Here is an 11296-nt window from a genome sequence, read left to right as displayed (position 1 = left end):
GAGAGAGAGAGAGAGAGAGAGAGAGAGAGAGAGAGAGAGAGAGAGAGAGAGAAGCTGTAACCAGAGGAGAGGAAGAAAAAGAGGAGGAGGGATAGGAGAGGAAGGGGAGGAGAAGGAGAAGAAGAAGGTGGGGGAAGTGTGTGTGTGTGTGTGTGTGTGCGCACATGCAAAAGCCAGTTCAAGTCAGTGTTTTCCTCTTCCACTCTCCACCTTATTTTATGAAATAGAGTCTCTCTCTCACTGAACCTGGAGCTCATGAATTCAGCACAATCAGCTGGTTATCCAGCCCATGGAATCTTCCTGTCTTTATATTCCCAGTACTGGAATTACATGTACATGTGCAAGAGCATGTATATATGCATGCATGCATGTACACACACATTTATTTATGTGATGCTAGGAATTCCAAACTCAGGTTCTCATGCCTGCCATCTAGTGCTTTACCCACTAAGCCATCTCCCAAGTTCAATCAAGGCCTGCCTCTCTTATTACCCACCTCTCCTGTGGAGTTGCTATTCTCCTCAGTACCACACTCACGCCAAAATGTTGTGCTCTCTATGGGTACACCATGATTGCACAAGATGCATTTTTAAATCTGTGATAGAAATTATCATCAACCTCTTCGTGATGCTATTCCAGTGACTGAGTTCTTGAAATCTGTGGCATGAACACTACATTTAAAGTTCTATTGGTCGTAATCGGCTTCTTGCCCCCACCATACATGCTATGCTTTCCTCTAGCAGATTCATGCCTTCCACTTGGAAAATAATGAGTCATGTGTAGAAAGTGGTTCCAAGGTCACTCACATCACAAGCAAAGGGCCAAGACTCAAAAGCCAGCACTCTCTAGTTTTATATGGCTTTTAGTAATATGTCCAAATTTTCAATATATTTTCAAGGATAGCTAAGATTGGGACGTTTTCTGCTAAACCAGATGTGAACGCATTCTATAGCTTTTTATGGTGAGAACTACTCTCTTCAAAGCATTTGTTCTGGGGTCCTCTCATTCCACTTCCATTATTGCTTTCAGAATAGTTCGCATGTATGCAATGTCTGCTCCCTCTGCACTGGCATCTCATAATTACTGGTCCTGGTCCCACACTCTCCCTCATAACTACTCCCAGAGGCCATCCGTCGCCAGGCCATAGTCCTCTCTTAACTGAGTTAAGTTTAATAAGAATGAGAATATCTCTGCTGTGGCATTTGCCAAGAGGGAATGTTTCCCAAATGCCTGTGAATAGACTAGAGCAACACTTTTCTCAATCTCATTTTAAATAGCCTAAAAAGCAAAACAAAGGAGAGAGAGAGAGAGAGAGAGAGAGAGAGAGAGAGAGAGAGAGAGAGAGAGAACAATTTGTGACTCATCAGAACTATAAGACCCAGGCAGTTTGACATGTGAAAGCTATTGAGGCAGACTCTTTATAACTCTTGACCTGACCAAGACAATGATTTACAATTCTCAGGATCAGGTAGTCTCTGAAGAATGCCTTCTTATTTTCAGAAAGAAGAAATCATTGAAATTCAACATGTGAGATTTAATTTTTTTTAATCAGAATTTAGGATAAAACCTAGTAGAGTGAAGTGCTCATTTGGGTGAAGGCACACAATAGCTTTTGTGCCTCTTTCTAAGTACCTTTCCATCTACTTCTAGTGTGAACTCCAATCAGTAGGGTGTTTCAAGGGTTGACCCTTGAGAGAGATGCCCAATAGAGAGGGTAAATGAGAAAAGAGAGGGGATGGCCCTTAGTACATTTAAACCATTGAAAGAGGTTTTGGAGTTCCATCAAAAGAAGCATGGAGTGAAGTAAGATTAAAACTACTCTCTACTTGTAGTTTTTAGTCACAAGAGCAGAGAAAGGATATTCCCAGGCTTTGAGAGAATATCCAAAAATCATGCCTTCAACTAACACCCCTAGCAAAGTAATAAAATGCAAAGACCAAAGGGCAGTGTTCTGATGTCCAAATCCCACTGGAGTGACTTTTAACTGACCTGGTGCACTCCTCTAGATTCCTCAGAGTTAGCACCCCAGAGGATGGTGGTGAGGCTGATATGTAAGCAGTACAGCAGTACAGAGGCCATGTGGACCAATAGCAGGTGCTGAGATAATGTTCTAGTTGTTGTTGTTTTCATCAGTTCCCCAGTGTAAGTCTTCAGTGCAGTCCAAGTGACATGACAGGACATTGCCATTTGGCTGTCTAGCAGCCACCCTGAGTTTATAACTCTGCTTAACACAAATGTATTATTTTGAGATCCAGGTCAGAGGACAGATCAACGATCTAAGAAACAAATAAATCACTTACTCTCCATCAATCCCAACCCACTACATGCACATTTGCTGACACAATTAACCTCCAGATCCAGTAAATGGCTACATTTCCCAAGGCATTGATGCAGAGGGAGGAGATATGTCATTCAAAGTCTTAGCATCAATAATCTCACCAAATAGCTCTAGAACATGTGTGATCTAAATCCAGTATTTTGAGGGAATGAACTCTTGGCAAGAAAGACTTGGAAGGCTAACAGGACATATGAGGGAATTTGAGAAAAGAACCACAAATGTGTCAATCATTTGATTGTTCTGATTGTTAAAATCCCTTTATTAGAATTCCTAGTCAAAAAAGACAAGTGGAATTAAGCTTTACAATCGAGGAGTCAGCATGTCCCATAGACCATTTTAATGTTACTTTAAAAATCAAATTTAGGATGTCCATAGTATTTGTGAATCAAAAACAATGGTCTGTTGCCTCCAACAGTGTGTGTTAGTTCTGATATTTGAAAACCACCAAGCTCAGGTCAAACAAGCAGTAATTAAATTTCTTAAAGCCATGGTATTCCATCACTGGGGTATCAAGCCTTTTGCCCACATAGCTGTCTCTGTTTAAAGATTGTCAAAAGCAACCAGAAAGAGGCCCGACTCTAGCTCTACCTTCTTCTTCCCCTTGTCTATCCATATTTCTTTACCAAATAATTATTAACTATTGCTACAATATGTCTGAATGAAAAAAAGCACCAAAATTCAATAGCTTAGAGGAGTTATCCTTCATTTTCACAGGGGTATGAGTTGGCTGGGTTGGATTGAGACTGAGCCCAGCTATTGGTCTGCTACAAACTCCAAACTGCATTACTTCACATTGCAGGTTGGTGAGCCAGCTGGGGTCACTTAGTGCTACATTTCCCATAGTCTTGGGGCTCAGGAGCTCACCACCTACCTTAGATCACACCTTATGGAGGAGAAAGGGACACTATAAACTGCATGTGTAACCAGACTGTCAGCCCTATGGGACCAAAGCAAGTTACATGATCCAATGCAAAGTTGTAGAAGACATTATGAAGAAGAGGAGCTGCACATCTGCCACCCTGAACTAATGTCTAGCCTAAGACAAAAATGGTCCCCTCTGAATAACTTTTTTATTTCCTTTGAAAAGGTTTTTTTTCTTCTGTCACTCTTTCACCATTATGTGAAGCTTTACACTATTATTCCCTGACCTAGAGAATAAAATGCCTTCTTTCCATTTCCTGCCTCTCAACAGAAGCGTTCCCTACTGGTTATTTATCAAACATGATGACTATTTGTGTTATATTTTCCTTTCAAGTCTTTGGGAACAAATCTCTCTTTGAATGGATGGTTTAAGCATTTGTGGCATCATCCCAGTGAGAGCCATAAATTTGAAAATGATATAAGGTTTACACATACATCCTAACTCTAAACTAAATGGATTACTAAAATGAGGAGAAGCTAACTAATGGATGAGAGTAAGCTGAACATATATATATCATGGGGGTGTTTGAACATAAGGCATAAACTTGAAGAAATGACTACACTGTTCCTTGGGATAAATAATCTAAATAAAAGTACAACTGTGGTACTCGATGGTTATATGATAAGGGATGGAGGTGTGAGCCGGCAGGTGTTCTGAGCCTTTGATTATTAATTATTGACCACCACTCTACCTTTTGTCCTCGAGGTATGGTAACTGTCAGTGGAAGGGGGAAATGCAAGATCACACTGAACAGACATCACTATGACTAAAGCAGAAGGCCCTCTGCAGTGCTGACTTGTGGTTCAGAAGTAGTATGGCTGATATGTTGTCTTAGTTTCTGTTGCTCTGCCTGCGTGTATGTGTGTGTGTGTGTGTGTGCGCATGTGTGTGTGTTGATAAAGAAGAGCATATAATCAAAAGTAAATTTATTTTTTTAATTAATTCGTGTTCACAAGTAATTAGTAAGTAATATATCAAATCTGTGTTGGAAGCCGTTGGTCCATCATGAAGTATATATGTTTTACTTTTTTTTCTTTTTCTTTTTTTTATTCTTTTTTTTATTAGACATTTTCTTGATTTACATTTCAAATGCTATCCTGAAAGTTCCCTATACCCTCCCCCCAGCCCTGCTTCCCTACCCACCCACACCCACTTCTTGGCCCTGGCATTTCCCTGTACTGGGGCATGTAAAGTTTGCAATACCAAGGGGCCTCTCTTTCCAGTGATGGTCGACTAGGCCATCTTCTGCTACATATGCAGCTAGAGACACGAGCTCCGGGGGTACTGGTTAGTTCATATTGTTGTTCCTCCTATAGGGTTGCAGATCCCTTTAGCTCCTTGATGCTTTACTTACTAAGGCAATATTCTATTCTGATGCTTTAATCTCTAATTTCTATAACTAAATCATTGGAGGAAAGCTACCTCTTGAGTCTGGTCCCTCTCCTTGGTGCTCTAGTGCCCCCTGAGTGCTTTTCCCCCATCATACTCAGAATCTGGTCCTGTAACTCTCTATTCTCTTGTTTGTCTCCTTCATTCAACCACAAACTCCGGGAAGGAAGTGAACACTTGTCTAGCTCATTGTTTCATGCTTCCACGAAGTGCCTGGCAGGAGTTAGGTGCATTAATTGAGAGAGGTAAATACCATTCTAAATATTACACAACACAAGAAAGCTGAAGCATTTTGCAACTTGTGAATGTGATGTGGATATAATTAGTATTATCTTAATCGATCAGATCTAATGAGAAAAATTACAGTAAAAAAAAAAGAAATTTAAACAAAATGTTATCATCTCAGGAAGTCTGCAAGCTTTACACATTGCCACGTACATCCAGGTGTCTGCTTATTCACTGCATTCTTAACATGACGGACTGCAGGGCACATGATCATGCTTGATGGTGGGGAATAGGCTTGTATGTACTGGCTATACACAGACTCTCACATTAGTGACAGACAAAAAACCTCTACTAAGAACCGAAATGGTTTCACTAAAGTCGTTCTTCAAGGTTGTGAAATATAACCAAAATTCAAGTGCAAATTAAAATATGAGTCTTACCAGAAGGAAAATGAATTTTTCTTCTGCATTAAAAAAAAACCCTTCCCCTGAATGATATGACCATAATGATTCAATTTCTCCTTCGCCAATCAGCATCAGCCCATGAGATTCAGACCTGGCCCATGGAAATTTCAGCCTTAAGTCAAATATTATTTCAAAGTTAATGACAAAATCTATTTTTGCAGTGGTCTTGTTTAAAATATTTCCCCTTAATACTCTTGAAATGCTGTAATTGAAAGCAGTTATTTGAGATGCCAGGGCATGCTTCTTTAATTATGTCCCATGCCATCTGTTTCCAATGGAAGAAGAGTATCTGTTTGCAGTTACCAATCTTATGAAAAACAGGCTTGTCCCGAAATAGATTGGAACTAAAACCAGAACGCATTTCTTTCAGAGGCATCCTTTCAAGCCAATTAACTTTAATCATTATAGAAATGTTTATTTCCCATCTTAGTCTCTCTTCACATGTAAATTCCTTCAGGGGAAAAGATCTCTTTTTGTGACTGTTTGAATAGTTCCAATTTGGATTAATCAGAACCTGCTGGCCTGTTTATGTCCCAATTGTGAATGCTGGCAGCTTTCTTGATGAGGGAGGCACACACTTTCCGCAGAGACAGACCCTGAGGTGCAGTAGATACACACCTACTAGTCAGAGTGAGTTGGCAAACCTCCTAGCCCCCATACAAGTCTCAGCACTGTCTTCCAGGGTGAAGGCCCATGAAGCCATTTGTTGGACAGGAGATCAACAATCCTAAACCTCATCACTGAAAAACCCATTTCCCCAAAGAATTTGCTATCTTCTCAGACCAAACATTACATGCTACTCTCAGGAAATATGCAAGAAACCTTGGTAGACCTGCAAGACACAGTACCATGGTGTGGGTTATAGGTAACATCAGTCTACTGAAGAGGGTATTATTTAAGGGAAATTTCTACCTGTAGGTAAAATGTTTTATAGCAGTATTTTGAATGACTGTAAATTCATCCATTCCTTCATTCAGTGGAGCAGAATGTAAGATCCTGGCTATTTTCTTTTTACTGTTTTAGATATTCATGTATCTAAAACTCCAAGAACAATGTCTTAGACATTGTCTCAACCAATATTTGCTGAAATTTTCACTCCTCTATACCCTGGAGAAACATGAATATAAGATATATAAACTCTCTACTCCTACAGACTTTTATTTAACATTATCAATCTTAAAATGGTTTTTAAAATGCTATCTAAAAAGCCACGAGGAATCACACTACTATTTACCTAAAAACACAAAAACCCTACAATACTACAATACACATAATGATGGTTCTGCCACCAAGAGCCAAAACTTACCTAGCAAAGAAACTCCAATACTAGGCATTAGAAACCATCTTTTGAGATGTTGGTCAGATCTGTCCAAGGGACTCACAAAACATGCAGCCTATTGCTGTTGTCCTTGGTTACCCCCAGAGGTAGAAGATAAGTCCCTATTGTTGAAAAATGTATTGAACTTCCAAAACAGGACCTAGAGACCCCTAAGCTGAACTGACCTCAATGCTTCATCCTTGGAGTCTAGCTTTCATGGTACCAGAAGGCACCATACAAGCTTCCAAAGGAGGAAGGCAACCAACAGCCCTATCCAGCAATGACAGCTTTTATACCACACCAATGACCAGGATGGTGTGATAACCCCAAGGGTGCAGTAGTGACACACATGCCCTTTCAGTAATCAACAGCTCTCTAATTGGATTTAAGACTCGCTCAATAAGAGAGAATACGCCTGGTTCTGGAAACCTAGCTAACTGCTCGATGAAGTTGTGGCTATGGAGGAGAATCTACAACCACTAATTTACTAAACCAACATAACTCCTAATACCAATCTATAAACATTTATTTTTATATCCACGGATAAGTGTAATTTTCACCCCTCACCAATAAAATGTCTCTTTGTAAAAGATAGAGACTAGGGGTTGGAGAGATGGCTCAGCAGTTAAGAGCATTGACTGCTCTTCCAGAGATCCTGAGTTCAATTCCCAGTAACCACATGGTTATCTGTAATGGGATCTGATGCCTTCTTCTGGTGTGTCTGAAGACAGCTGCAGATTACTCTCTCTCTCTCTCTCTCTCTCTCTCTCTCTATATATATATATATATATATATATATATATATATATATATATATATGTATATAACACATATATATGTGTGTGTATGTATATATATATTTTTTATTATATATATATATAATAAAAAAGATAGAGACTACTACAGAAAACCAAAACCAATCAAAATGCTAAGTTGTGGTGCCCAGTTCCAGTGGATGCTTTGACAAAACAACTCCAGAATCTAAAGCTCAGGGAACACTGTGGAAGATGGCCAGAAAGACTATAAGAGCCAGAGGATTGGGGAGTTTGCTCTGAGATAGTGACTTCTTGTAATGTCAGAACCTATACCCATAAAGTCTCACCAACATCACTGGCCAAATATGATCAGATAAAGAACGATAAAGACATGCTAAGTGAATGGAGGAAAGCCCATATAGCCTCAACCCTACAGGAAGAACGACAGGCAACCAAGGAAAGCTGGGGGCAGAAGAGGCGGTCTTCCCCCGTGAAGAGCACATGCCAATTGTTTGTCCAGTCCCAAATGGTCAGCCCATAAAACATTCATACAAGTAATTTTATATGGACTGAGCAAATTATAAACATCTTTCTATATGTGTGTGCATATGCATGGAATAAAAATTAGTGAAAAAAGAGGTCATGAATTTGAAAAAGAGAGGGCAGGGCATATGGGAGAATTTAGAAGGAAGAAAGGTAAAGGAGAAATGTAATTATATTGTAATCTCAAAAATTAAAAAAAAAATCTTCAGGCTCCACATAGCATGGAAAAAATTCTCAAAGCTTTATGCGAACAAAAGTCAGATTCCAAAAGACTAATAATAAAAAGAAGAAGGAAAGGTACCCTGGCTGTAAACAACGGAAAGGTAGACCAGGTGCTTAGACTGTTATTGTCCTCTCTGGGCCTACATGCAGAGTCTGCTGCAGACTTGCTGTTTAATAAATACTTGATTAATTTAACTCAGCAAGCATATGTGTGTTGGCCACCATCTAAGGAGCCTGCCATTTGCTGGGCTTCTATTAAATCCCACTGGCTCTGATGAATGTTTTACACATTAGTTCTCTAATCTTCAAAACAAACAAATAAGCAAAACCCAGGGAAGGAGATATTTAATGTCACCAGTGTTCGGAGGAGGAGGAGCGGGAACTTGTGCATGGGAAAATCCCTTGCTAGGGCTCATCAGCTAGTAAATCCCCCCGGATGGGATTAAGAACCCAGGTCTGACTTAAAGTCAGTATTCACATCTGCTTCCTGTTATCGTCCATGACTGCTCCAAGTGTCATTTAGAAAGGCTTGCCTCTGACAGGCCAAACTCATGGTCACATATTTAAAAACCTGAAACCACCTCATCATGTAGGGAATGACTGCGCTCATCTCCACCTCTGCCTTGAAGTTCCTGAAGTTTTATACTGACTGACTGGGATGCTCATAGCAACCATATCTTTTCAGTCGAGTTTCCCGAGGTTTTGCATATCTGTGGTTTTCAGATCTCATGGGCTCCATCCAAGAAGCATATATTCTAATCATTTCCCAGGAATCATGAGAGTCAGTACTGCAGTTTTGTTTTGTTGTTTTCTTTTGGAGTTGAAAGTTATCCTATCAAGGTACTGCAGTTTTGTTTTGTTTTGTTTTTTCTTTTTGGAGTTGAAAGTTATCCTATCAGGTTGGATGAACTTGGCAGTAGAGAGAAACCACACATCTATCCCAGGCTTTCCTCATCTGATGATTCAAATAGAAGTGTAATAAAATCCCCCCAAGCTTGCCTAATTTATTCCCATTTCAAAATTTCCAGAAATCAGTTGAAAATTCCTGTGGGAAAATCATAGGCGATATGGTACAGGGTGACACAACAAAAGCCGGAGTGGAGGGAGGTAATGTAAGGTTGGGAAGGAGTGCCAACACATGCTTAGTTGCACAGTGAGCAGTGACTGAGCATCTAAGCACACTAGCACCGAGTCCCTGCTAAAAGGATGTGCTCCAAGATGGAGCTGAATGCTATGCTCTGGAGGCTGGCAGCAGTGGCTATGACACAGCTCAGTCTTGGCAGACTAATGATTCATGAGCAAACTACAAATATTAACTCTGCCTTCAAATAGCTCTAATTGATCAGCCTCTCATTTACTGCTTGATAATATCAATACTTTCTCCATCCATAGCCACAGTACACTATCATGAGAAGTCAGACATATCTCTGCCCAGACAACATTACATATTTGAATTTAGTACACACACACACACACTATGTGGGAATGGAGAGGAGGCGGGAAAGGGAAGGGGGATTGGGAGGGAGGGAGAGATGTGCATGCATGGAACAAGTGTTCTTGCAATGAACGTGAATAGAAGGGTAAGTGGAGAAGACATGAATGTGAATTTATGAGTTGAAAGGACAAATAACAACAGCAAAAGTCTTAGCCTGTAGTGGTTAGTGTCTACTATATTCCAAGAATTATACTAAGGAGCTTTAGACTTACCTCATAAAGACCCTTTGAAAGGAATATATTTCATTTATTTTACAAATGAAAAATGTGAGTCTCAGAGAATTCATGTTCTTGGGTTACAGAGCTGAAAAATGATAGAAAGAATTCCTTCTGACTCCAAAATGTCTGCTTTCTGTCTTAATGCAGTTTGTCTTAAAAATCACATTAGAGAATTTGGACCTGAAAAAGTGCATTCTTTTTTTTTTTTTTTGAGTCAGGGTTTCTCTGTATAGCCCTGGCTGTCCTGGAACTCACTTTGTAGACCAGGCTGGCCTCGAACTCAGAAATCCGCCTGCTCGTGCGCCACCACACCCGGCTGAAAAAGTGCATTCTTTAAAGGCAACAGATCAAGGTGTACACACAAGAAGCTGGAAACTTAACAGGACCTGGGCATATACCTGGATGAGATATGCTAGCTATTCCATTTCCTGGCATTTCACTAAATAAGTTTATATCCAGTGGCATGTCACCTGGCCCCAAAAGACCTTAGTTACAACATCTATACTATTTTCAGAGGGTGAATTTAAAACTGTTAAGGATCACAGGATATTTGCATGTCTAAATTTTACCTAATCCCCATCTCAGGGATCTCTGAATAAAGAAATAACTGAGCAAGCCTAAGCAAGAACCATATACTAGCTCTTCAGTCCTTCTTGGCTAAGTCATATGAGAACATTTTGATCTTGACCACTGCTTTGGGAAACGGTTTTCACACTTTGTCTTCCATGATTGGCTCTTCAGAGCATAGTGCAAGGTAACATAAATACGCAGCTGTATGGAGAATAATCAATCTATTCAACCACACAGGGGCAAGACACTACATAGTCCAGCATGTGGGCTACATTTCTTTCTAAATGGAACAACACAGGAGTGAGGGGAAGGGAGGAGAAAGGATGCAAAAGAGAACAGTAACAAATCATCTCTACAAATGAATAAAGGCACTCATTGTATTAAGAGTCTATAGAACCACAAATCTGGCTGTGCACAAACAACCAGCTCCAGCATATGCCTAAAAAGCATTTCTATCTGAAACTGGGAATCCAACTATTGCAAAAATAACGGTAAGATTAAAAGCAGCTTTTAGGCAAGAGCAATAGCTATCAAAGAAGACAAGGGCAAAGATATTGAAAGTGTTGGAAACTATTGTTGAACTAGGCTATTTTTGTTCTTGTTCTATTTAAGAAGAAGGAGAAAAAATGTTTACCATGCAGAATTTCTCACTGAATTCATTAGAAAATTATAGACTTAATGACTTCATCGTTTTTCAGCCAGGCAGCTGAAACTGAAAAGATTTTGCAAGGCTAAGTACACTATCAATAGGATAAAACATCAGCCTAAAGAATGGGAAAAGATGACAAGCCTCTTCCGGTCAGAAAAGCACCTGGGAAGCTAGGGCGCAGGGTCGGC

The sequence above is a fragment of the Mus caroli genome, chromosome 1 (assembly GCF_900094665.2).
Source record: "Mus caroli chromosome 1, CAROLI_EIJ_v1.1, whole genome shotgun sequence".
NCBI classification, from domain to species: Eukaryota; Metazoa; Chordata; class Mammalia; order Rodentia; family Muridae; genus Mus; species Mus caroli.
The sequence above is the reverse complement of the archived record's forward strand: the minus strand, read 5'-3'. Positions refer to the sequence as shown.